We start from the raw sequence: 26,462 nt of genomic DNA on the forward strand, positions 1-26,462 counted from the left end.
AATAGCGTCTATTTTGTCTAGCCACATCTGTGCAGGGCAGAATCATGTCTGTGCTCCAACAGGAAACATTACATTTGACAGAAAATCACAGAGGCATGTCTGTGTTAAACATAGTAGCGTCTATGTTGGGAAGCAGCGTCTATGAAGTATACAGGTGCGTCTGTGTCCAGAATTGAAAAAACTGTTACAGTCCAGCAAACAACACAATCAGTTTCGAAATTCTTGAGCTTCCTAGGTCATCTCTCTAGGGTTTCATTTAGCATTCAACTTGTCCTTGGGTCTCACAAAGTCCATCATTGCTTTACATCTCACATTACATTCACAATTGTCTAAACTTGAGTCAAAAGGTCACTTGCTTGTCCTCATCATACTTTGTCAACACACTACATACAACAACACTTTGCTAAGTGGTCCCTCATCAAGGTTTCTTACCTTTGGGTCTCATTTGGTCTTACTTAGAGTCAAGGTCAACTTACCTCATCAAGAGAAACTATCCTCTCTTTGGAAGTCACACCTACTCTACTACATACATACTTGGTCTTACACTTTGGACATTGCAAGTACACTTCAGATTCATTTACATTCCATCCAACTCTAAGTCTTCCATACTCTTTCCATTTTTCATCTAGTCTCACACATCTTGGTCAATACCTAGTTCATGGTTGAAACCCGTCTTCAAAAATCTAGGAGAGAAACTAAAGAGGCTCAAGAGTCCACAAACATGAGTTCTTATGAGTATGACAATGATATCTTTTTCAATTCTGATCATACTACATTACCTGACATGGATGCCTATAGAAACATTCCAAATGTTGAGAACATGGACACTATAAACAACAATGCTACACACAATGACAATGTGGACAACTTTTCAGTACATTTAGCAGATGTGGAAGAATCCATTATGAATCCCCATTTCAATCGATTGGTTGAGGAAATAATGAGGAGGGATAGACAATACTTTTTACAAATGATGGCACAAAGTGGAGCCAAGATACCTCATGATTTTGACATGTCTCAAATAATGGAACATAGACCTTTGCAACAACCTCACTCCAATATGGATCAAAGGAGACCTAATAGTGGAGGAAATCGAGGACCACATATGGTACCTGAATCACCATCAGCTTTGCTTCAAAAACCAAAGGTCCCACATACACATGGTCAAACATATGATACTTACTGTAGTCACATAAATCTGTCCATTTTAATTAAATGAATATTTCATATTTATTTGATTAAAAATCCACTAGCCATCAGTTAATTAAATTAATATTTAATTAATTCATCCCCAAACATTCTTCTATTAATTAAATAAATTATTCAATTTATTTTAATTAATTCATTAAAATCAAATTCCAATCAATTAAATAAATAAAATCAATTTATTTAATTAAAATCCCTTTTTCCTCTTTTAAATAAATTAAATAAAACATTTATTTAAATCATTATCCCCAGCCCACTTGCATTTTCCTACAAATGCAACTTGCTCACATTTATTGAAATAAATGAATTTTTATTTTAAATAAAATCCTATTTTCCCCCACCCACAAAATCCACTTGCAAAATCTAATCCCCTTCTAGATTCTTCTAACCCCTTCCTAATTAGCCTAATCCATCCCCTAATTATTGTCACATTCCTAAGCAAAATGGAGTCACTTCTCAAAGCCTAAAAGTCTTTGATAACCATTAAAGGCTTTCAACCTTCAACCACTTTATTCCTCAAAGTCTTTGATAACCATTGAGGGCTTCCAACTTTCAACCACTTAATCCCCAAAGTCTCCAAAAAACCATTAATGGTTAACCCAAACCCTTCCACATGGTTAAAACATTTGTTTTGACTCAACCTCTACCCAACCCAAGGGTCTCATCAAGCTTTTAATGCTTTGACCATGATTATCTCTTAATCATTTGCACAAAGGTTTATCCTTGGATTAACTCCTAATCCAGTGGGTAATCCTAATTTAGGCTTGACCCTTAGCCTTTAGATAACCATGAGGTCTTCTCAGGCCTTTAATGCCTCCAACCTCTTCTTTCAACCCAACCCTATGTTGACATTTGTCACCATTTCATTGGTGCAAATTGTGCACATGGATTCCCAACTTTCAAACTTGGCCCTTGATTAAACCTTTCAATCCTGGCCATCCATTGCTCCATTTTTCCTATAAATAGAGCCCATTCCTTCATAATCCAGATCCTGAAAACTTGTAAGCATTTAGACTATAGACATTTTAGAGAGCATTTAGCATAGCATAACTAAATCTTGTCTTTTTGGTTAAAATACATCATTTTAGCATAAAATTAGCTTTTCATTTCATATTTGGAGCTATACTACAAAATCTCAATCCTCCATAAGCATCCATAGTGCAAAAAGTTGCTGAGAGCTACACTATTTTGGAACTTGGAGAGGAGAGGAACAAGGGAGAAGAAACTAGGAGTATGTTAGGAGGTATTTGGAGATGCCTCATCATGTTTGCTTTGATAGTTAAATATGCTTGCATGCTTTTTGTGTCTCTTTTGGTATGCCTTTTTAGATTAGTTTTCGATTGATTAACACTAATGTCTTGTGTGTTTTTGTGTTCTTTGATCTTAGACTAACCTTGTGCCATTTAGGAGGGCATCACTTACCTTCGTAGACCATTATGGAAGTCTTATGCAGACAAATATGCTCAATCACATACTAATGCTAAGGATCAACCACCAAAACAATTGGATGTTCAAAGGCATGCTCAAAATTTGGGCACAAGGAAACCTCATGTCAAATTTGGGGGCAACACAATGGAACATGACATGCCTGTAAAAATATTGTATACATGCGCAAAATAGATATGGGGTTCCTCAACATGAATCTATACCAAGTGGTCCATATACACAGCATCATTACAGACCTCCTCCATATGAACATGTGTATGATCAATATCATCCATATATGCAACATGCTCCTCCTCCAATTGGTGCCTCAAGCATGGGGTATGGTCGAAGAAGTCGATCTCCACCTAAGAGCAATTTGGAGCAACAAATCAGGGACTTACAAAAGAAAATGGAGGACATAAATACACCGAAGCCAACATAAACAATGAGAGACATATGTCCATATCCATTTGACAAAAGCATTCCAATGCCTCCATTTCCTACACACTTTGTGATGCCTAAATTTGATAAGTATAGAGGAAAAGGGGATCCTAAGGCACACATAAGACAATTTTTCACAGCTTGCATTGAGGTAGCAGCAGAAGAGACATATTTGATGAGATTATTCCCACAAAGCTTAGGCGATCAAGCTATGGAATGGATCTCCCAACTTCCACTTGGAATTAAGTCATGGGGTGACTTAGTAGAGGCATTTATTCAACATTTCTCCTACAACATAGAGACAGACATATCAGTCACTACTTTGTGCAATACTAAGCAAAAAGAGGGAGAATCTTTTGCATCATTTTTACAAAGATGGAGAAATCTAGCCAGCAGATGCTCTTGTGAAATTCCACAAAAACAAATGGTAGAAATGTTCACCCAAAATGTTAACAAAGACATTGGCTATGATCTAAGGAAAGCTTGTTTGTCCACCTTCAAGGACGTCATTGAAAAAGGCTTAGTGACAAAAAAGGTCCTAATTGAACAAGGAGCCATTAAAATATTCAAGGAAAACAAAGATGACTTTAAAGGAAAAGACAACCAAGATTTTGGAATAAAAACAAAAACACAGTCAATGATGGTGTTGTTGATGCCAACATAGTGCGACCCAAATTCATCTTTTCGGGATCAAGTTCTACAAACAATCAAGTGAATACTCAAACAACTTCTAGATCACGAAGGAAGTATACTCCATTGGGAGAACCACTTGAGTCAGTCTTCAAGAAGCTAGTGGCAAACAAGGTGATCACAATTCCAGATTTCCCGCCATATGAACCAAAGGTCAAACCAAATTGGTGGAATGATGATGAATATTGTGAATTTCATAAGAGCAAGGGTCATAAGACAGGAAATTGTCATCGACTAAAGAACATCATACAAGATCTCATTGATAGAGGTGACATTGAGATTGAGGGACATTCCTCCAATCAAGAACATGAGATGTTTAAGGAACCATTCCCAAAACATGACAAAGGAAAAGCTAAAGCCACAGAGGATCAAACCAACTATACCAGAGCATCCTATAACTATGATTCAACTATCAATCACATCTCGATGGACAATCACATCTCTACTATTATCATCAAGGACAAAGCGTCTGAGAATTCTACCCAGAGACCCAATATTGTCGTAAAAGGTGTTGGATCTTCTTCTGAACCTACCTCTGAATGTCATGTTACAACCCACCGAGGTAAAATCACTTTGCAAGGTGCTCCAACTAAAAACACTGCTTCCTCATCAACCAAACCTGAGTATGACCTTGTAGAACAGTTAGGGAAAACACCCGCGCTCATCTCCATCCTTGAGCTATTACGCATATCCCCCACTCATAAAGCTATTCTTGACAAAATCTTGAGAGACACCACCGTTCCTACTGATTTGTACATGGACCAGTTTCAAGCCATGGTGGGATACCTTTCCATTCCACACTCCCTTACATTCACAGAAGCTGATGACACCTCCGTAAATCAGCCACATAATGCACCTTTACACATTGAAGCCTTCATACACAAACATCGAATAAAATGAGTCCTAATAGATGGAGGAGCAGGTCTGAACATTTGTACATTGAGCACTATTAAACAATTGGGATATTTTGATAAAGTTTTGAATTCTACAAACAAAATTACCATCAAAGCATATGATGATGAAGAGCATTCATCCAAGGGCACAGTCACCTTACCTCTCAGAGTTGGGCCAGTTACAAAGGATGTGGTTTGTCAAGTACTTGATATGGATCTCACATACATCATATTGCTAGGACGTCCTTGGATTCATGAAATGAGGGCAGTCCCATCTGCATATCATCGATGTATCAAGTTTCCACACAATGGAGTTGAAGTGGCCGTCAAAGCGGATCCAAATCCATTCATATATTGCAACAATCTGCGACCTAGATCAGAAATAACAATTCCAGCTATTCGAGAAGCTATTCCATCTTCAGCATATGTGGATCCAGAATCCTTAAAAGCTTCTACATCAAAGCAAACAGAGCTAAAAGAAAAGTTAAAGATTAAAGACATGGGATGTGGTGAGTATATCTTTCATGTTGATCAACTCCCACTATCTCCTAAGGTATTCAGTCAACAGGAACAATCTATAAACAATGTGTAAGGAATTGGGTGTGAACCACCTAGTGTTGTGGCTACTAAGTCTGAATGCAAATCTCCTCTAGTGGTGCAAGCATCTCTTGATATCAATAGTCCTAAGAGTGGTTCCTGCGAAAAATCTATTGAGCATATCGCCAGCCCTCTTGATAACTCACATAGCCTTACCATATCATCCACTCATTCCATTTCCACTCTACTTCCAGACTTGGATCAACAAGAATTACAAAAGCCCTTACTCATTGGGGATCAAAAATCAAGCTTTGAAAAGAAAAATCTAAAAGTCAATAATAAAGAAAAGTCCTTTAGTCCAAATCAAAATCAAAAGCTATTGGACTCTGCAAAAATCAAAGTAAAGGCTAAAAATCCTATGAAGAAATAAGAGCAAGAGTTGATCTCCCCTAATATCAAAATAACTGAGGGCAAAAGTTCTACAATTTCAAGTCAAAAAGCATACTTGTTGATCCTAAGTCTCCATCATGCTATCCTACTTTCACTTCTTTTCACAATCATAAGCCTTCATAACTCTTCTACTTGTTCCACACATCCATCCCCTTCTAGCGATACATCATGGACCTTTAATGGAGCTTCCTCAAAGGACTTTGTTATCAGGGATGCCCAAACTTCTTCAGGTGACACGCATACGGGCCTGTGTAGTCCACACACTAGTAATTCTATCTCAGTTCCTTTATCAAGGAAGACAAACACTCAAGATACACATCATTCAGTCAAGGAACATTGCAGCTACAATCATAAATTCAAGCCTCGCACATTAGAGGTAGGTGACTTGGTTCTCAGAGAAAATCCTAAAAACCAACAAGACAGGGAGAAGAAGGGCAAGTTCGAACCAAATTGGCTTGGTCCTTACATCATTACAGCAGCATATGGATCTGGGGCATATCAACACTCAACTATAGAAGGTGAACCTTTGGAGGATCCTATCAACAGCATGCACCTTCGCAGGTTCTACGCATAGCTCTTCGGAATATCCAAAATTCAAAAATACAAAAAAATCAAAAAATTTCAAAAACACAAAAAAAAATTATAAAACAAAAAAATCGTTACTTGGTGAAAACCTAACAAACAGGCACCTTGTGACACAAAAAACATTGAAAAATCAAAAAGTAAAGAGAAATAATTTCATCCAACGGTGAAAACCACTTCGGTGGCGACCTGGGCAAGTACCATGGTGAAAACTGGGTCACCAGCGCCATGCGTGGAGACATTGTTCCTCCCTCCTTCAGGATTCACTGTCATCCTTTCACTTTGCAACACTCACAACCTATTCATCCATAATAAACTTACCCATTCCCATCATGGCTTGTTATTGATCTACCCAAGATTGGTTTTCCATTCATAATAAACCTCCCTTTTCACATCCCTTTCCATCCATAATAAATTAGATCCTATCTGTGGTTAAGGCAAATCCTGCGTCTAGTAATGGGTGTGGAACTGAGAACACCACATGTTCGAGGAGTACAGTTTCTTCTGACTTCCTTCAGTCTATCCACGCACAATCTGCAATAAAGCAACATTTGCATCACAAATCCACAATAAAGTTTCATCTTCTTCGCAATAAAGTATCAGTTTCATGGATTCAGTCAGTTTCAGATGAGACACAGCAGCAACAATGGGCTTCAACAAATCAAATCTTTCAACAGACTCAGACAACATATGGTTCAGTGCTATCTATCCATTTTGTGAAAGTAAACATTGTGACCACAATCAAATAAGACTTATACAAGTGACAAGAGACACTAAACTTGAGGACTACAGTGGATGTTGGTGTCGAGTCTTGGTTTTCTTTTGATTTCATCTTTTTTGGTGACATGTCTTTTAGCTTTTCTGGGATGTCTTTGACTAGAGATGCTATCTCCAGGATGTCTTTGACTAGAAAGGCGAGGATGGGGTATCGTCGCCTATTGGTATTTTCTGTCTGTGGATTGTCTTTTAGTAATGCTATGACTTGTCCAAGGATATGAGGACACTGTGAGTCTAGTGTGAACTAGGGCATTCCTTGTTTGTGACTGTCTTATCTCCATGCAAACAGGTACAATGACTTTCTGGGTCAAACATATGCCTCGATTGTTATAACCTATTTTGCCATAATAAAGCTCAATGATGATAATGCACAAGAAGCTCTTTCACTTTCATATCTTATGTCTTTCATCCCCCCTTTCTTGATTGACTTCCATCGTCCTTCTCGAGTCCGCGTAGCCTGCTATCACATGACTGAGTATAATGACACACCAAAAACATTTGCATTTCATGTAGTTACACCTACATTACCACATATAAGCATTTCATACATACATATAGATATCACAACTGCATCACATCCTGCACACAACACCTATTAGCACAATTTACATTTGCATTGTCATATTCATCTGCATTTCATACATTCACATTTGCATCATGCATATACATGTAAAACATAAAAGAACAAAAAAAATATTGCATTGCATCATATACATATTTGCATCCATATCATAAGCATCACATAAGAACATCTCATCACATAGGTACACATGCATATAGTTGCCGCAAAGATGAATCATCTCATATATATATATAAAGTGTCATGATATAATGATGTCAAAATCATATGGCTACAATCACCCGCAGGTGTCTACATTATTATACAAAATGGTACAAAACTGATACAGAGGAACTCACTAATCACTCCTACCAACACTATTGGTAGTGCTAATCCTATCCATGTCATGGTATCCCATGCCATGTGTCCCACCCTCATCTCCAATCTTGGATCCTAGAACACTCGTCTAAGGGCATCCCTATCTCCATCTCGATCGTACAGAATCAGCTCCCCATCAATCGGTATCCGCATAATCCTATATACATCCTCTAGGGTGACTATCATCTCACCCATCGGCAGATGAAACATGCACGTCTCAGAGTGCCATCTCTCAGCCAGCGCAGTCAGCAAACCCATGTTTGCCCGAAACTCAGGCACATACAGAATATGTCACAGACCCATAACCTCAATCGCAGCTCGATCCTCGGCTGTCAACTCAGGTCGCAACCTCTGAGTCGATGGGAATCTCTCTCGTGACTCCAACATAGGCAAATACTCCTGCAGTCAAGCAAATCAATCATGTCATTCATCGTGGCATTCACTATTCATCACAAAATGCTACTTTTTATCTAAGTGCATATGGCATTCTATCCTAGTGACACTCACTGTTCATCACAAAGTGTTGCTATCTATCCTAGTGACACTCACTGTTCATCACAAAGTGTTGTTGATTATCCTAGTGGTACTCCCTGTTCATCACAAAGTACTATGTGTGTGGCACTCCCTATTCATCACAAAGTGTTACTCACATTTGCACTCCCTGTTCATCACAAAGTGCTGCTCATATTTCAGTACTCCCTGTTCATCACAAAGTACTCTACCTTGGTACTCACTGTTCATCACAAAGTGCCTTGATCGATCCTAGTCTTCCTAGAGGACCTGCTTGAGTGTATCCCCTCGGCAGCTTATCCAATCGACAGTGTATGTTTATCACAGAACTGCTGATTTGACCTAGAAGATGCAAATTTATACTTTTCAAACGCAAACGCGCCTACATGACATAAACGCGCTCAAAGACTGCACAGATGCGCCTAGCAGACACAAACGCGCCTGGCACCAACGCAGATGCGCTGGACATTTTTTGACACTTTTTGGACCCTAGTCTAAGCACATTTATTACCCTATTTGACATGCATTAATGACAAAATTAAATGCATCAAAGTACGAGGAGGTTTGGCAGTACTTACCGGCTCTCCTGCCTCTGCTGGCCTCTGGAATCAGCGAACGCGGTCGAATCTGTGAGTGAAAGCCATCGCTACTGACTGCTATTGCTAAATTTTTGCTCTGCAATATGGTCTCGTGGATGTGTAGATGACAATGAGGATGTATTTTCCCTTGTGGTCTATCTTATAGCCTACCCTAGCCATCGCCTTCGTTTCTCGAGTCAGTCTTCATTATCTCGAGACTTTGTCACTTTATCCAGTCAGTTCATTCTAGCCTTTCTTTCTTATTGAGAGATTGTCTACGATCTTTCCAAACATTTTCATCCAATCTCTCGAGGGGGCATATCATTCCCATCCTGGAGCGACTCTATATCAGTTCATCTTATCTTCTTTGAAACAACGCAACAAGCCGCATTGTCTCAAAGAGGGGCAAAATGTAGACACCTAAAATTGTCATGTTTAATTAAATAAATATTTTATTTATTTAATTATCTAAGCCTAATTCTTCTATTAATTAAATAAATCCTTATTTATTTAATTAATTCATTTATCCTCTTCTAGCCTTATTTCTCATTTAAATAAATACATTTATTTATTTAAATTATCCTTTTCCTAAATTAAATAAATATTTTATTTATTTAATTATCCCACTTCTTCTATTAATTAAATAAATCTTTATTTATTTAATTAATTCATTAACCTTTTCTACCTATGACACATGTCATTCATCTCTTAATTCATACACTACCTACCCCTTTCATTATTTTATTATTTCTTTCACCTACCCTCTAATCATAGCCGACCTCCTTTTACACCTCTCAATCTTATCCCTCCATTTCATATTGTGTCTTCTATATAAGGAGATGATTCCTTCATTATCAAACCCTAATGAGCTAACTACTTGATCAATTTGACTACACTACGATCCTACTTGCAACCACATTATGTTCTTTGTTGAGCTCTTGTGCACATAAAATCTGAGAGCAGATATATCAAGCAAGATCAATGGAGATAGGAAGAATGGAGATCAAAACCCTATTGGACATGTGATGGTATAATCTTTGTGATTTCATGTGATTTGCATTGTCTTAGGTAATCTTCATATGTTATGGTGGATCTTTGTTGATTGTTAGGCTAGGGTTTTGTGGTTGAATCCATTTAGCCTTTCAATATTGTTATTATTGTTATCCATTTTCACCATATACAACAGGATCGGTGAAAAAAGCACATATGTCAGCTTTACCTCTGCCCTTTTTCTTCACTTGATCATATGACAACCCATTCGCATAAAATGTTCGACATCTATCCCTCCATGAACCCCATTTCATAACCTCCCTAGATACCTCATTTGCACTATTAGCCATTGTTTCTAGTGTTCTGGTGAGGGTTGAGTGGTGCTCAAGCCTAAAGGTCCTCAACCTATTCACCAATATAGAAATTTGGACACTATTTTGTGTAAGGCGATTGATGAGATTCTCTTGTGTGACATCTACATGATCTAATGGAGGACGTGGAGGGTTTTGGGGTGGTGGTGGTTGTTGAGGAGCAACATTTTCATGATTTTGAGGGTTTTCTTGTTGCTCTTGTGCAATGTTAATGGGGTTTTCTTGTGTTACTTGTGCAGGAGGAGGTCTTTGTTATCTATTTCATTTTTGGGGATTGCTTGAAGAATCTGACATCAAATTAATAAAAACAAAACTTTAATCAATTAAAAAACCCTACTTTAATTAAAATGCAAACAAAAATAATCAAACAAATCAAATCTTACTTTTTTGACGGGGTGCCATTGTTGAAAATTGCTCTCAATGTTGGGAAAATCCAAAATAGTCTCAAACCCCTGTGGGTTCTATGTTTTTTTTGCTTCTCCTTGCTGTTGTTCCAAGGGTTTTGGTGTTGAAAATGGCTAAAACCCGTGGCCTACACAAAAGAAATATGTTTCTAAAAACCCGTACGGGTTTTGAGAAACTTTTAATTTTGGTTTTTTAAATTGTTTTTTCTCTAGGCTTGGTGTTACCAAACCTAGCACATTTTTTAATTTTTAGAACCCGCATGGATTATGAAAACATTGCTTTTTTTTGGCATGTGGCCACTTTTCTATTCACCATCTTAGTGCACTTACCCACATATACATGTGTATGTATATATATATACACACACAAAGATGTTTTTTTTTTTGTGTGTGTGTGTACATACATATATATACATATGTGTGTGTGTGTGTGTGTGTGTGTGTGTGTGTGTGTGTGTAGTCACATAAATATGTGCATTTAATTAAATTAATATTTAATTAATTCATCTTCAACCATTCTCTTATTAATTACATAAATTATTCAATTTATTTTCAATTAATTCATTAGAACCACACCTCTAAATCAATTAAATGAATAAATCCTATTTATTTAATTTAGACCCTTTCCTCTTTTAAATAAATAATTAAATATTTATTTAAATCACTAAACAAATCCCCCCCACTTGCATTCTCCTACAAATGCAAGTTGCAACCACAATTGAAATAAATTAATTTTATTTTAATTTAAATCCTATTTTCCCTCACCCACCAAACCCACTTGCAATCCTAAATCCCCTTCTAGACCCTTCTAACCACTTTCTAATCATTCCTAATTAGCCTAATCCATCTCTTAAATATTGTCACATTCCTAAGTAACTTGAAGTCACTTCTCAAAGCCTTCAAAGTCTTTGAAAAGCATTTAATGTTTTATGTGTTCAACAAGCTAACCCCTAAAGTCTTCCAAACCACTAATGGCTCTTACATAACCATTTATGGTTAAATCAACTCACCCACATGGTTAGAGACTTTCCCTCTAACTCAACCTTCATTTGACTCATGGGTCTCTTCAAGCATTTATTGCTTTGACCATGGTTATCATCACTAACTCTTGCACAAGAGTTTATCCATTGGATAAAGACATTATTTATTGGATAATGGCTTTATTCTTTCAACTCAACATTAACCTTACCTCTCAAGTTAACCTTCAAATCATGTCAAGCATTTAATGCTTATTCCCTCTCTTCTCAACCCATCTCTTGTTGACATTTGTCATCCTAGGATTGGATTGAAAACCCTCACATGGATCGTAAACCCCTCAATCCTAACCCTTGATGAGATTACTCAATCGCAACCCTCCATTGCTCCATTTTACCTATAAATAGAGCTCATTTCTTCATAATTTAGATCCTGAAATCTTGTATGCATCTAATTTATAGTGAAATTTAGAGAGAATTTAGCATAATAATCTACATTTGTCTTTTTGGCTAAAATTGACATTAGATAATTAGATAATATCTCATTTTAGCTTGTTCACATTTGCATTCTCATAAGCTTTCATTCTACAATCTTGAACCTCCATAAGACATCCAGAATAGTGCAAAAAGCTACTGAGAGCTACACTCATTTGGGAACTTGGAGAGGAGAGGAACAAGGGAGGAGTAGCTACAAATATGGTGGAGGGAATTTGGAGATGTCTTATTACATTTCTTAGATTTGTTAAGCTTTCCATTTTGTGTTTTGTGTCTCTCTTGATATGCTTGCTTAGGATAATATTTGATTTGTGATGTCTAACACTAACACTTGGTTTGTTGCTTGTGTATTTGTGTTTTTCTTAACAATATCCTAACAATCCTTTTTGCAGAGTATCATTTGGTGAACCTGACGTGAATTGAACATGCAACTTTCTGATCAAATTTTTGAAACTATTAACATTTTTGCTTGTTCAAAGTGACACACAGGTGGCGCTTTAGCGCTTTTGAACTCATTTTAGTGTCTTCAAAAGTTGGTGTTTTAGCTTTCGTTAGCTAAAGTAGCGCTTTCACTTTTCAATTAGTGCTATTGTAATTAGTTTAGCATTTTTGCACTCTCTATTTGATAGAGATTTCATTATGTGTAACAGTTTCTTTTAGCGCTTTTGTTGTTCTTTTAGAGCTTTTGTTGTTCTTTTAGCACTTTTGTCATTCTTTTAGCACTTTTGTTGTTCTCTTAGTGCGTTTGTTGTTCTTTTAGCATGTTTGTCAGTCTTTTAGCGTGTTTGTTGTTCTTTTAGCGCGTTTATCATTCTTTCAGTGTTTTCATGTTAAATAGTGCTTCTGTTTTCACATAGAGTAGCACTATTGTAACAGAGAGTTGTAAAAACTTTTTTGTAACCGAAAAAAAATTAAAAAAATTAGGCTTGTAGAAGCCCACCAAAACATATTTTTTAACTGACTATTTACTTTTTTGTGCAGGTTTTTTACTAACCCCCTTTGTAGGATTTTTAAGAGTTAGATTAGGAAGCAAATTTGTTTTTTACTAACTTTGTCTTTCAAAGTTGGGTTTAAAATGAATTCACTTTCTATTTTGGCTTAAAAGAATTGACTTCACATTTCATTTTGGGTCCTAAAATGAATCACATCTTTTAAATTTGGGTTTAAAAGGAATCTCACTTGTCAAAATAAAAAGAACCACAAACTCAAAACCCAACAAATTTGGTTTTTTGCAAAATAGGATTCATTTGATTTTGGGCTTAAAACAAGACAACACAACTTTTATTTCTTGCATCAAACTAAAATTCACAATCAACATTTCGTTTAAGCAAGTTTAAAAAGAACAAACCATTTGTCCCTTCAAGTTTCAAAGCGATTTACTTCAAAGCAAAACGTGTTTCAAATTCAGTTAACCAGGATTTCAAGTTCCTAGATTACATAACATTTTGCCATTGAAGTTAAAAAGAACACCATTTTTGTTGGAGCAACATCTCTAAATGGTTAGATCACATTGCTATAAATTGGTTAAAAAGATCAAGTGTTTTTGGTGATTGGCACACTTGTGAAAATTTTGTCAAGTGGTCCTACTTCTAACACACACTATCCTCTCCCTTGGCTTTCGTGGTCCTAGGTGCAAGAGAAAAGTGTTAGTAACACTCAAAATTTTAGCTTTTTAAGAGAGGATTGCCAAGAGACACATCACTCTTGGGAACAACCTCGTGCAGTAAATCCTTCGAGCTGCTCTAGAAATCAGGTGTGAGTGAAAGTTTTAGCCTTGGGTATAGTTGTTCCTACATTGTAACTTGCCGAAAGGACATATGAGCCCCACCACAAGTTACAAGGCTCTTAAGTGAGTCACTGTAGAATGAACTTATGTCCAAAAACATCGAACATTACTAGACACCTTTTTATATAGAAACCCACCTGTTCTATTGATTGAGGATATTTGTGAGAAGTTCAGTGCAAGAGCATAGATGGTTTTTCTCCCAAGATACTCACCATACATATTTCCTTGAGTAGAAGCAGGGCTTTTTGAAAGGCCTCTTGTAGCTTGATAAAAGTGGTGACTCCCCCATCATAGGGATCATCTATTTGTTATGCTCGCACAAGACTTAGTATATCACATCCTTACCTACTATGACGGGATTCAAAAGGTATGTAGTACCAAAGTTGAAGAAATATCAAGATGTGGGCTGAAATTATCGCAACTGGCCATTTGACCTTAGGGATAAAGTGTGTTTGAAGTGTCTTCGCTTTGTGTTAGACCAGTGATAAATTGAGCCGACTTCAGGCTTTTGGAAAAAAATACAAAAACATTTTAAAAAGGGGTCAAAAAGTTCAAAGATTGGGTTGATTTATACCCACACTTATTGGTGCCTTTTGAGGCAACGGTATTGTGTTTGTGTGCTTGCTCTGTTTTCTTGTCAAAGAAAGTCAAAACCAATTCAAAAAAACAAGTATTCATCCAACACAAATTTTCAAAACCATCATTTGGGTAAAAATCAAAACAAAGTGAAAACAAGATATCAAATTATATGACAATCCTTCATATTTTGAGAAAACAGAATCTTCATCAACATATCAATTTGAAGGAAAGACCATTGAGCTCAAAGGCTTTCATCAAAAGAAGGAAATTTTTCTATCTCAATAGATAATTTTTTGTCTCAGATAGAGCTTTATTGCGTCATATGCATCTATATCTTTAAAGAAAATCCAACGAGTTTGATAAAGAGCCTTTGAACAACATAGCTTTTACTCAATATAGAGCTTTGAGTTATCATAAAAACAAAGGAGGCAAAATGAACCCTACCTTCTTTCTAGACATTTGCATTACATATAACATAGCTTGGGAAGAACCACCAACCCCCGAGAGAGAAGAGGAAGAATTTGTCCCATATGTAACAAAAAAAATTTATTGAAGTTCCCATCCACTCTCACATTCATACATCATCAATCCATTTCAACTCTCAAAACATAAAGAGGTCTTGTCCTAAGTTCTTTTTAGATATTGATTGAATAAAAAAACACATCACTTTTTAGAGTGTCTCTACATCTAGGATAAACTCATCCTAAGAGGCATTTCTACGCAAGTTAAAACTAGTCTATGAGTGTGTCCTCTCATTACTAGGTAGCTTGGTTTGTAACACATCTCAGACCTTGCTATACCTTATCATATCATCCTCGTTAACAAACACAAGAAGTAATTCATAAAAAAGACTTTGGTAACATCAAACCTTCAATGCCACAGCTCCATATTCTAAACACTTCACAAAACATTCATCTCTCATTCCATTACCAACTCATAATCATTTTCACCAAACTTCAAAAACAACTTTCAAAGCGAAATGGCTCAAACTAGATCGAGAACTAGACAACTAGAGATTGAAGAAGAGGAGGATGAAAATCTCAATGAAATTCAAGAAGTCGTTGGAGGAAATGAAAATGATGAAAATCCTAGTACTCCCACTCCTGAAGCAATAGAAAGGGCACAACACAACCCCCTCTTCAATCGACTTTTTGATTAAATCCTCAAAAACAACACAGATGCTCATTTTTTGAGACTTGCTCAAGAGGGAGCCAAACTACCCTTTGATTTTGATACCTCACAAATACAGAAAACATTAGAACACCATAGCCGTAATGAGGGTGGAAGAGGTCAAGATAACTTCAGATATGACCTTAATCAAGGAAATCCACCACCTCCTCCCCTCCTAATGACATAGACATGTTGAGGCAACAAGTCGAGAATCTAGCCCAACAACTCCACAATGGTGTGAAAACTACCCAGTTTTCACTTAATGATATTTGTCCCTATCCCTTTGATAGGAATCTACATATGCCACCTTTTCCACGAGGGTTTGAAACACCTAAGTTTGAAAAGTATCGGGGAAAAGGAGACCCTAGAGATCATGTCAGGGAATTTCACTCAGCTTGCCTAGAGGTGGCATATGAAGACACATATCTAATGTGCCTCTTTCCTAAATGTTTGGGAGGGACAACCACACAATGGTTTTCCTGAGTAACATGCAGCATTAGAATATTTGAGGAACTTGTCTAAAAGTTCATTGTGCATTATTCACACAACATAGAACGCGATGTTACCATGGCGGATTTGTGTAATACCAAGCAAAAACTAGGGGAGTTATTTTCAGATTTCTTGCAATGGTGGAGACAACTATCTAGTAGACGTTCTCTTCATCTGCTTGAATGAGAGCTAGTGGAAATATTTATTTCCAACTTGAACGATGAAATGGAATTCCACCTAGACATGAAGGGCACAAAGTCCTTTAATGACATGATCACCAAGGGATTAAAATGTAAATGAGCCCTTATCAAAAAGGGACTTATAAAGATATACAATGAACCAAAAAATGGCCCTCGCCCATGTTTTCACAGTGATAAACCCAACTTATGGAATAAAAACAAAAACATCATCAATGACGGCATTGTAGATGCAAGGACCGTAAAGAGTGCACAACCTATGGTCTGATTTACGGGGCAAAATCCCCCTCCTAAAAACAACATAGTTGCTCCTCCACAAAATCAAGGTCACAATACACCGCAAGAGGAACTAAGACAACGACAACAAAATTATAAACCAAAATGTACATACACTCCCTTAGGGGAACCTATTGAAATGGTATTGCGTCAATTGGTCTCTTCAAATCTGGTGACCTTACCAAAGACATCTAACTATGAACCTCAGGTCAAACCTCCATGGTGAAGAGATAATGAACATTGTGAAATCCACCAAGGGAAAGGGCATAAAACAAGTAACTGCCATAGACTAAAAGATCTTGTTCAAGATCTTATTGACCGAGGAGAGATTGAAATCGAAGGACACAACCCAAAAACCTTAAATAATGATTATCTCATGTTCAAGAATCCGCTTCCATCACAAGATCAAAGGGGTCCTTCCACCTCAGGGCGAAGCACGGATACAACTGATTATACGTGAGCCGCCTATAATTATACTGTAAATCACCTATATGACACCAATGAACAAATTGCAACCCTCGCCATCAAAGATCCCAACCCTACCTACAATGTTGTTACGTGTTGTATCAAGATCATTATTAAAGAAGCTCCACAAGGCACAACATCCATCCCAAAGCAGTATAACCTTGTGGAACAGTTAGATAAGATGCCCGCACTTATATCCATCTTAGAGATTTTGCGCCTATCCCCGTCTCATAAAACAATCTTGGATCAAGCTCTCCAAGAGGCGTCAATCCTTGCCAATCTAAATACAAATCAATTTCAAGATATGGTTGGTAATCTGAGGTCATCACCATGTATCACTTTCTCTGAAAGTGACAATACATCCTTCCAACGACCTCATAACACCTCATTCCATATTGAAGGATTTATCAACCAACACAAGGTCAAGCGAGTCTTGATTGACAATAGAGCAGGCCTGAATATATGTACATTACAATTGGTCACAACATTGGGATATACAGTTGAATCAGTGGACCCTCGCAAAAAGATAACCATAAAAGCCTATGATGATGCAAAGAGTTCTTCCAAAGGAGCAGTTGTGTTACCAATCCGAGTGGGCCCAGTGGTGAAGCACATCATATGTCAAGTTTTGGACCTCCCTCCACCATATAATTTGTTGTTAGGAAGACCTTGGATACATGCCATGCAAGTTGTCCATCCACCTATCACCAGTGTATCAAGTTTCCTCATAATGGAGTAGAAATTACCATCCTTGGTGATGCAAATCTATTTGCATATTGTAACAATATCAACCATCAACCAAAGATTACCATTCCTAACAATAGAGAAGTTATCCCATCCACATCATAGGTTAGTCTAGCCTCTCTTTCTAGTTCAAACACCACTAAACCAAAGCAAGAGAAGCTGAAAATAAAAATGGCAGAGGGAGGTCTTGGGGAATACAATCTAAGCCAACTCTTTTGTGTTGGGCAATTACCCACTTCCCCTAGAACTCATGGTAAGCCTCAAAGGTTACTTCAAACACCACTGGTCAAGCCAACATGCACTTTGGTGCCTTTTATCCTTGGAAAGAGTGAGGAAGAGGAGACCAGAGATGAGGACTTAGCAGAATGGATCTATAAAGACCCTATCACCATGGAAATCCCATAAGTTAAGCTTCCTATAGATCAATATGGCAAAGGCCTTACCATTATGCAAAGAATGGGCTATAATGGTCAAAGTGCTTTGGGACCTTGCAAGCAAGGACAACACGAGCCGTTGCAACCTGAATTAAAGCCCAAAGATAACATTGCATTAGGTTTTCAAAAGGAGGTTCTTCCTAAGCTCAGATTCAAAGGGAAACTCAACAAACCTCTATATCAGCCTAATACTCTAAAGAGGCCACCCTTGATTATATTAGCAGCACCAAGAACCACACCAACTGCCCCAATGAGGCTGAGAATCCCATCAATACCATCCACAACACCAATCATACCACCAATCAAACCAACAACCCCATCAGCAGCATCAACCACATCAACAACACCATTAGCAGTATCAGAACCCCCAGCAGTATCGATAGTACTAATAATCCCATCAGAAACAACAAATTCAAAAACATCGATACTCCCAGTATCAGATTCAATGATACCAATAATCCTCCCCGCAACACCAACCATTCTATCTCCAAAACTACATCAGTCGATTACAACTGCAATGTTCAACTCAAAAGATATCTTGGTTTGGTATAGTAATCGGATACTGGAAAGCGACTTAGAGACCGACTCAAATGAGTGGGAATTTGATTTCGTACATCTCAATACTTTAGATGAGGAAGACGTATCACCACCTCCACCTCACAAGGATATCCCAATTTATAGGGAGCCATGGATTAAAACCTTTTGGGCTCCTGAGCCAAAAGCACCTTCCACAAGTTCTACTCAAATCCGACACCAGAATCTAACAAGGAGAGTACCATCGATGAACTTCACTCATCTATCGTAACCCTCACTGACCCATCCCATGAACTTAGCCTAATCGATGAGGTAATGTCCATTATCCACCCTAAACTCATCGAATGGAACCAACCTAATCCCCCATGCCTTGACCAATTCCAAAACGATGAGGTGATCATTGACTTTTTGGAACTACAGGATAACATACCAAGCGAGGATCACAAAGTTGGATTTTCCATCAAACTTAATAGCGCAACATACTTTGGGGCAGATGCCAAACCTTTTAGTTGCAAAAATATCACAATAAAACATGGATCTTCCAGTGAAAACCACATTGTGGCACTATTTGATCCCAAAAAAAGTAAAAAGAAAGAGCGTATCCAATGGTGAAAACCTCTCTGAGGCACCTACGGATGAAAGGGTTGACATCCTCCCCTCTAGTGCAAATTAGGAATGATCAATGATCCTCATCGAGGAAACAAAATAATTCAATGTGGGGACCCATGAGACTCCTCACCAAATACATTTGGCATCTCTTTTAACTCTAGGGGAACAACCTAAGTTTGTAGAATTCTTCCAGAAGTGTCAGATCAACTTCGCATGCTCATATGCAGACATGCCTGGTCTAGATCCTGATTTGGTCATGCATCACCTCACCATGGTAGAAGGAGCTAAATTGGTAAAATAGAAACTTCACAAGATGCACCCCCAGATTGCGGTACTAGTCAAAGCAAAACTTAAGAAACTCTTGGATGTTGGTTTCATCCAACCAATCAATTATGCAGATTGGATCTCCGACATTGTACCTATCGGCAAACCAAATGGGGGCATCTGTATCTGTACAGACTTCATAGATCTAAACAAAGTATGTCCTAAAGATGACTTCCCCCTACCAAACATTGACATTATCGTGGACCTAACAGCAGGACATGCCATGCTTTCTCTTATGGATGGTTTTTTAGGTTACAACCAGATGAAGATCGCACCAGAAGATCAACATAAGACTGCCTTCACATGTCCATGGGAAACATACTGTTGGAACGTAATGCCTTCTGGTCTAAAGAATGTAGGGACGACCTATCAAAGAGCTATGACAACATCTTTCATGGTATGATGCATACCATAATGGAGGATTATGTCGATGACTTATTAGCAAAATCATTAACAAGAGAAAGTCATCTTGCAATATTTGAGAAAATATTTGACAGACTAGAACAATATCATGTTCGACTCAACCCAAAGAAATGTGTCTTTGGAGTAACTTCAGGGAAGCTTCTCGGATACATTGTCTCAAACAAAGGCATTGAGGTCGATCCAGCAAAGGTCAAAGAAATCATGGAAATGCCACCTCCAAGTAACATCAGTCAGCTTAGGACATTACAAGAGCGGCTACAATCCATCTAAAGATTCATTGCACAACTAGTAGATAAGTGTCATCCCTTTACACACCTGTTACACAAAAACATTCGCTTTCAATGGGATGCCAGCTGCCAGCAAGCATTCCAAATGCTTAAGGACTATCTCATGAATACACCATTGTTGATCCCACCAGATCTAGGTAGACCTCTATTGCTCTATATTTCAGCTACCAATACGATATTAGGAGTATTGTTGGCACAACACAATGCAGAAGGGAAAGAGTGTGCAGTTTACTATATCTCTCGCACACTGGTCGATTATGAACTCAATTACACACCTATTGAGTGAGCTTGCCTAGCAGTAATCTTGGAAGCCACTAAACTAAGGCACTACCTATTAACACATAAAGTACAACTCATTACAAAGATCGATCCACTAAAGTACCTACTCAGCAAAGCAACATTGACAGGTTGCTTGGCCAAATGGGTGATGATTCTAAGTGAATTTGACATTGAGTATGTGGACCGTAAGGCTATCAAGGGACAAGTTATTTCCTATCAGTTGGTCGATGCACCCCTCATAGGTGATCATCCTCTTATTTCCAATTTTCCAGCTGAAGAGATCTTCATGATCACAACAACACAACCATGGAAACTATACTTTGATGGTTTATATACTAGGCATGGCTCGGGGGCAGGCATTCTATTTATAACACCGCAAGGTGACAGCATCCCGAAGTCTTACAGGCTAACTTTTCCATGTACAAACAACATAGCAGAATATAAGGCCCTGATCACCAAACTTAGACTAGCCATACAATGGAAACTGAAAGAGCTCCAGATATATGGCGACTCCCAACTAGTCATTCAACAAGTCATAGATATATGGAGTAACTTCAGGGAAGCTTCTCAGATACATTGTCTCAAACAAAGGCATTGAGGTCGATCCAGCAAAGGTCAAAGCAATCATGGACATGCCACCTCCAAGGAACATCAGTCAGCTTAGGACACTACAAGGGCGGTTACAATCCATCTAAAGATTCATTGCACAACTAGTAGATAAGTGTCATCCCTTTACACACCTATTACACAAAAACATTCACTTTCAATGGGATGCCAGATGCTAGCAAGCATTCCAGATGCTTAAGGACTATCTCATGAATACACCATTGTTGATCCCACCAAATCCACGTAGACCTCTATTGCTCTATATTTCAGCTACCAATATGATATTAGGAGTACTGCTGGCACAACACAATGCAGAAGGGAAAGAGTGTGCAGTTTACTATATCTCTCGCACACTGGTCGACTATGAACTCAATTACACACCTATTGAGTGAGCTTGCCTAGCAGTAATCTTGGCAGCCACTAAACTGAGGCACCACCTGTTAACACATAAAGTAAAACTCATTGCAAAGATCGATCCACTAAAGTACCTACTCAGCAAAGCAACATTGACAGGCCGCTTGGCCAAATGGGTGATGATTCTAAGTGAATTTGACATTGAGTATGTGGACTGTAAGGCTATCAAGGGACAAGTTATTTCCTATCAATTGGTCGATGCACCCCTCATAGGTGATCATCCTCTTATTTCCAATTTTCCAACTGAAGAGATCTTCATGATCACAACAACACAACCATGGAAACTATACTTTGATGGTTTATATACTAGGCATGGCTCGGGGGCAAGCATTCTATTTATAACACCTCAAGGTGACAGCATCCTGAAGTCTTACAGGCTAACTTTTCCATGTACAAACAACATAGCAAAATATAAGGCCCTGATCACCAGACTCAGACTAGCCATACAATGGAAACTGAAAGAGCTCCAGATATATGGTGACTCCCAACTAGTCATTCAACAAGTCATAGACAAATATCAGACCAAGGATGATAAACTAATCCCATACAAGCAAATGGTGGACAATTTAAATGCATCATTTACAACTAGCACCTTTGAGCAGATACCCAAGGATCATAATCGAGCTGCTAACGCCATGGCTACAATTGCATCTCTCTTACATCTTCCATAGAATTCAACACACTACGAGTTCTTGGTAGAACAACTTTGGACTCCTGCTTATGATATCCCCAAATCCAAGATGATATGTCGCCTTCTCAATTTGAAATCCCCATGGTATGGTGAGTTCTACACCTACCTACGAGATCACACACTTCCTCCTAACCAGTCGAATAACCAATGCAAAACCTTCATTCACCAAACTGCTTGATACACCATCATTGCTGAAACCCTATACCAACACAGTCTTGATGGTACTCTCCTTTGATGTTTGGAACAAGATGAGACAACAAAGGCCTTGGAAGAGGTACATGAAGGAATTTGTGGGACTCACTCAAGCAGTCCTTCCTTAGCAAAGAATATCATGTACGTTGGATTCTATTGGCCATCCATGGAAAAAGACTCCTACTATTTTATCAGAAAATGCAAGAAGTGCCAAGTTCATGGAGACCTGATACATGCACTAGTACAAGAATTACAACCAATCACAACACCATGGCCCTTTTGCCAATGGGGACTTGACCTTGTGGGAAAAACCCATCCATCTTCATCCAACAACCACAAATTCATTATTACCGCCACCAAATACTTCACAAAGTGGATCGAAGTTGTTCCACTTACCCAAGTCACCGACAAGCAGATCGCCTCATTCATCCTTAATTACATCATCTGTCGGTATGGTGTACCCATGTCCATCATCACAGATAACGAGCTTCCTTTCAAAAATAAGGATGTCTGTGAGCTCTGTGAGAAGTTTCACATCCAACGCTGCTTCTCCACTCCATATTACCCACAAGGCAATGGTCAGGTCAAAGCATCGAACAAGAACATATTGAGAATCCTCAAGAAGACAGTCAATGATATCAGTCGTGATTGGCACGTTTGATTAAATCCAGCACTATGGGTGTATCGAACTAGCATTCGAACCCTTACAGGTGCAACTCCCTACTCACTGGTCTATGGTGCAAAAGCCATCCTTCCTATTGAGGTTGAAATACCATCTCTATGGGTTTCTTTGCATAATCTGATAGATGATGAAGCATACCGAGTCTCCCGTCTTCAAGATTTGGAACTACTTGATGAAAGGCGACAAGCTGCATACAACCATCTCAAGGCCTATTAGCAGTGAAAGAGCAAGAGCTATAATCATTAGGGTAGACCTCGTACATTTGAGGTAGGTGATCTTGTTCTTAGAGAGAATCCTCGTAACCAACCAAACAAAGAACATCAGGGCAAGTTTGAATCAAACTGGTTGGGTCCATATGTTATCACTGTTGTATTTGGGTCCGGGGCATATCAGTTGGCTACTTCAGAAGGAGAACTACTAGCATATTCGATCAACAACATGCACCTCAAACGGTTTCATACATAAGTTGTGCAAAGAATCAGGCACAAATGCATACCGGAAAAACATCAAAAACATTCAGATAAATGTTCTGAAGAAAATTTTAAAAAAATCAAAATAGTAAAGAAAAATCATGCATCCAAACGGTGAACAACCACTCCGGTAGCACCTTGGATAAGTACGATGGTGAAAACCTAGCAAACAGGTGCCACTCGTAAAGGCTATGGCTCCATTGTCTTTTAGACTTGTTGCAATCACATTCATTGTATCCATTCATCCATCAATCAAACCATGACTTTTTATAGATCTACAATCAGGGATAGTACTTCATGCGTCTTGCATCCCGTTTTTTCATAGTAATATCTAAAATGGGGGCACTGCTCTTGACCTATTGATGGAAGTGGATTCTGCATTACTTAGGATTCATTAAGTTTTTCATTCAAAACTATCTCACAAAATTCAAAAAAATTAAAAAACACTCACAAAATCCAAAAACAAACAAAAATCGATCAAAAACATAGCAACGCATAAAACCCATTGTACATACACATTGCACGCAAACATTCTGAGCTACTCCAACAATGACCACTTATCAAATCAACCAAATAATCAACATCGACACACAACTATCTTAACAAGGATGCATCCTTCCTTACCAAAACAAAGACATGATAACATTTTCTTTGACAAGAAAATTATGTTTAAGCTATCAAGTACTTGGTCAGTTTGATAAGTTATTTATTCATTTATATCAGGTTCCTACGCTACTCTGGGATATCCACAAGTGATTAGAGTAGTCATGATGGTTCCTAAGTATTGTTTATTTTTCATCTGAGAATTATTCCAATGAAGTTCTGGGGCATGTACTAATGGTGTCTACGTGGGAAGTTAACTAAGCTACGTGATCATATGCAAAAAAATCAAGTCATGGATCACTATGGCTTACTAACTACAACGTATACCTCGACTATCTGGACATGAACTAGGATGGACGGTCCATCGTGTTTAACTAAACTGCTTGCTTACAGGTACAATGCTCCAAACTTGGTTCCTACTGCCTCGTCCAAGATTAATATTGTTGGCATTTTTTATGATGTTGATGTGATTGTCATTGATGGACACACACTTTCTTTGAGATCACTTTTTGTATGTATGAGTTATGCTTAACCAGTATTTGTTCCAAACCAGTATTATGTATTATAGTCTTTAGACTATAAGTGTTTTGTAGAAAGTGTTTACCGATCCCAAGCGGTATGAAGACCTCAAGCGGTTAGAGGATCTCAAGCGATACGAAGGAAATGAAGTGGCAGTTATCATTTTCCCAGTCTTCATTTTTGTCAACCGATAATCGGTTTAATATTTGAACTGGTATTACTCTGTGATGAGTTATCAACTGGTAATCGGTAAAGTTGCATGAACCGGTAATACTGTGATAAGTTACCAACTGGTATTTTTTTTTTTTTGTGATGAGTTACCATCCACCGACACTTTGACGGTGATTGTATGTCATGTTACCAAATGTGTCCAAATGCACTGAACCTAAGAACTTGCAATGTAATCCTATTGGACCGACATGAAATCAAATTCCTTTATAAGGACATCATGTCTAGGGTTTTAGGAGGTTGTTAGGGTTTTTGTGTGGTTGATGAAATTTTTGCATGTGCGATCACAGAAGATGATTAGGTCTGTGTGAAGAAACGGAGTGTGAAGATATTTAAGACTGAAGTAATGCTGAAATGCATTAACAATGAGCTATCAAGGATCTAACCAAGCATACTGTGCTAGTATTTAGATCACTCACTTGTTGATTACTCACATCTTTGACAAGTCTGTAACCCTTAACTGGGTAGGCCTGGCAAAGCCTTTGTAAATCCTCTAACAAGGTGGTTCACAACTATGGATCTGAAATCCTCTCACAAGGTAGTCTTTAATCAGACTTATCTCCTAACAGAGATTGAGATTCCTAACAGGATTTGTTATGGTAAAGAACATTGTATGACCTTAACTGGTCTAGTTACTATTTTGCAGATAGTTACTTGTGAGTTTCATCTCACCATGGTTTTTCCCATTTGGGTTTCCACGTCAAAATCTCTTGTGTTATGGTGATTGTGCTTCTTTGGGTGAATGCCTTATTTGTTGTTTGGTTTTCATTTGTGTTAACTGGTTTGTTAGTAAAACTATTATACCAGTTTACTACTAAACTATTTAAGTGTTTAAGTTCAGTAATTATTGGTATACTAATTCACCACCCCCCCCCCCTTAGTATTCATCAATTGGTATCAGAGCACTATGAGGATCATTATGGCTTACTAACTACAACGTATACCTCGATCGTCTGCACATGAACCAGAATGGAGGGTCCATCATGTTTTATCTAAACTGCTTGCTTATAGGTACAATGCTCCAAACTTGGTTCCTACTGCCTCGTCCAAGATTAATACTACCATGCTCAATGATGAAAAATAAAGTGCTATGGATTGTCATTTCAACTCATCTGTTTATATTGCATTTCATTGCATATCACCCATCCATTTGATCATTCATTATTCATATTTATGGTTTTGTATGCACGTGTGAACAAGT

Source organism: Cryptomeria japonica, chromosome 7 (genome assembly GCF_030272615.1).
Source record: "Cryptomeria japonica chromosome 7, Sugi_1.0, whole genome shotgun sequence".
Taxonomy (NCBI): domain Eukaryota; kingdom Viridiplantae; phylum Streptophyta; class Pinopsida; order Cupressales; family Cupressaceae; genus Cryptomeria; species Cryptomeria japonica.